Source organism: Chrysoperla carnea, chromosome 2 (assembly GCF_905475395.1).
Source record: "Chrysoperla carnea chromosome 2, inChrCarn1.1, whole genome shotgun sequence".
In the NCBI taxonomy this organism is placed as follows: domain Eukaryota; kingdom Metazoa; phylum Arthropoda; class Insecta; order Neuroptera; family Chrysopidae; genus Chrysoperla; species Chrysoperla carnea.
In genome coordinates this window covers 87,728,274-87,730,842 of record NC_058338.1, presented here as the reverse complement: position 1 = coordinate 87,730,842, position 2,569 = coordinate 87,728,274, and positions in this window count along the sequence as shown.

The following is a 2,569-nucleotide window of genomic DNA, read 5'->3' as shown; positions in this document are numbered from 1 at the left end:
GGAAAAAATATAAATTTTTTTACTGTTAAAAAAAATTAAAAAATTTTGGAATAAAAAAAAAAACTATGATAGATTTTTTTAAATATTTAAAAAATTAATTAAAGGTAACTAAAAAAATAAATTAATTTATAAGAGACTAAGGTTGTGATATAAAAAAAAATTATCATTAGTTTATATTTAAAAAAATAAAAATAAAAAAAAAGAACACACAAAAAATCGTAATAAATCAATGTAAAAACTAAAAAAAAAAATTATTAAAATTAATATAATTAGGTTTATGAAATTAAAACATTTTTAAACGTGAATTAATAGAGATTGAACTAAAAATTTGTTTACTTTTTAACAATAAATAACTTTTGAGTTTACTTGAAACTGTGGTTTACTGTAAAAAGTGTGTTATCTTTACGCATTAGGTATTCGCAACGTGCGTGAGTTTTATTGAGGCGTTTCCATAGTAACGATACACTACTTTAATTATAGAATTGTATGGATGCATATATAATTGTATGGATTGCATTTATGACTTACATTGAAAATTGAATATTATTGTCTCACAAATTTAAATAAATAATTATGATAATTTACGTTTGCAAAATAATATTTGTGCAATTTGATTTCTTATTTTCACAATTTTTAATGCATTAAGTTTAATTAATAAGTGTTTTCAATTTGTTCAATAATTTTAATTTGACATTTTGTATAACATTAACATGTACAGAATTGCAAATTAGTCATAACAGCCTTCTTTATCGCCAAAATTTTTCACTGGAAGCGCTGGCATCGATTTTATTGTCCCTACCATGACTACGCACACAACGAATATGAGTGATATTCGGTGTAGTAACTTTGTTAAGTAATTTACTATTAAAACTAGTACACTACAGGTACTTCAAATTTCCATGCATTAAAATCCAGACGCACAAAAACTTGTAAAACTTAATATACATTAAATAAATGTATAAAAATAACACACTTATTTTTAGAGTCGGAGAAGATGTCCTAAAATGATCGCCCCTAAAATAAGTATAGTTTATAGCCAAACTATACGAGATATGTATAACGTCGAAATATTTTTGGTATCTATATTCAAGTTTTGTGATATTGACATGCCTATTTCTTTTGATTTGTTCGAATCCTTAGAACTGTTATATATTTCTCGAAAGGAATCGTTTTACTGACCTTGTAAAAATTGGTGTGTAAAATGGTCCCATTGCATTTTTTACCAAAAAGTTTACATAAAATATTAATTGATCTTTTCCATTACATCAACGATTAGTATGAAAGCAAAAATCACTGGTAAAATTATCTAAATAAAAACATTCAAAACCCGTCACATGATGGAGGAACATTTTATCGATTATAATTTTACACACAAAATGGGGATCATTTTAACGTATATAAAGGGGATCATTTTACCTGCAACGACATATTTAAATATAGAGACAGACCTTAAAATTTATTATACGCCTATCAAAATGTGTTATATCATTATTAGAAGTCAACAGAAGCCAAGATTAAAACAACAAGCCGGCGAAACCTAACACAAAAAAAGAAATTTTTCATGAAAATTTGTCTTACCTTATATCATAATCAGAAAAATTAATATTTTTGCTACGAAACACAAAATAACTTATACATCGCCATATGTCTTTGTCGAACGATTAATTTGATCACGTAGAAGCCATCTATCGATAAGTATACTACATGATTTTAATGGTTCACTTGAAAGTATGAGGAATCATTTTATCCTGAGGGATCATTATATAGCACTTTCCCCTATCTGGAAGCTACTATTTATTGTAACAAATGCAAAAGATCTTTTTATTTCTGTAACTCTTCACAAAAGAAAGAAGGTGTAAAAGAAGAAATCAATGAAACACTGAGTCAATACATCAAACCTCAAGCGTGAGTCAACGAGACATCTATTTGATTATACGTTCGTGATAAAACTACCCGCTTATCAATGGTGACTGAGTACTTTAATTAACTTTCTGAAGTAAATTTGCTTCCCTCCTTTTTGGAAATTGGCTGCCATTAAGTGCAATCATAAATTTTAAATAAGTAAGATATGTTAAATCAATAACATTTTTCCTTTGCTTTATATTTTCCAAGTTTCCGCTTTAAAATTGTTTGAATAGTAAAATAATTTTTGGTTCAGTCTGTAAATCCGTTGAAATATTTTATGTAGATAATTTCTAAAAGGTGATTTAAACAAACTTACACGAAGAGAACTTACTAGAGCGGTAAAATTTTGAGAAATTACGAATTAATTTATTCTGATCTAATGGAAGTCATAGCGGATTGAATTAATTTACTGCTATCAATTCTGTAACTTTTTAGCACCTTTTTAGAAATATTCTGGGAAAATTCTTCAACATACATATTTGTAATAAAAAAATAAAAAAAAAACAATAGGCTCTATTAAAATTATATTAATATTTTTGTGGTTTGTCCAAAATGTTTTTATATGATATATTATATATTAAATAAATTAATTAATTAATTTCAATTAATAATTAATATAAAAAACAATTATATATATATATGATGAAATCAATCAAAAATGAAA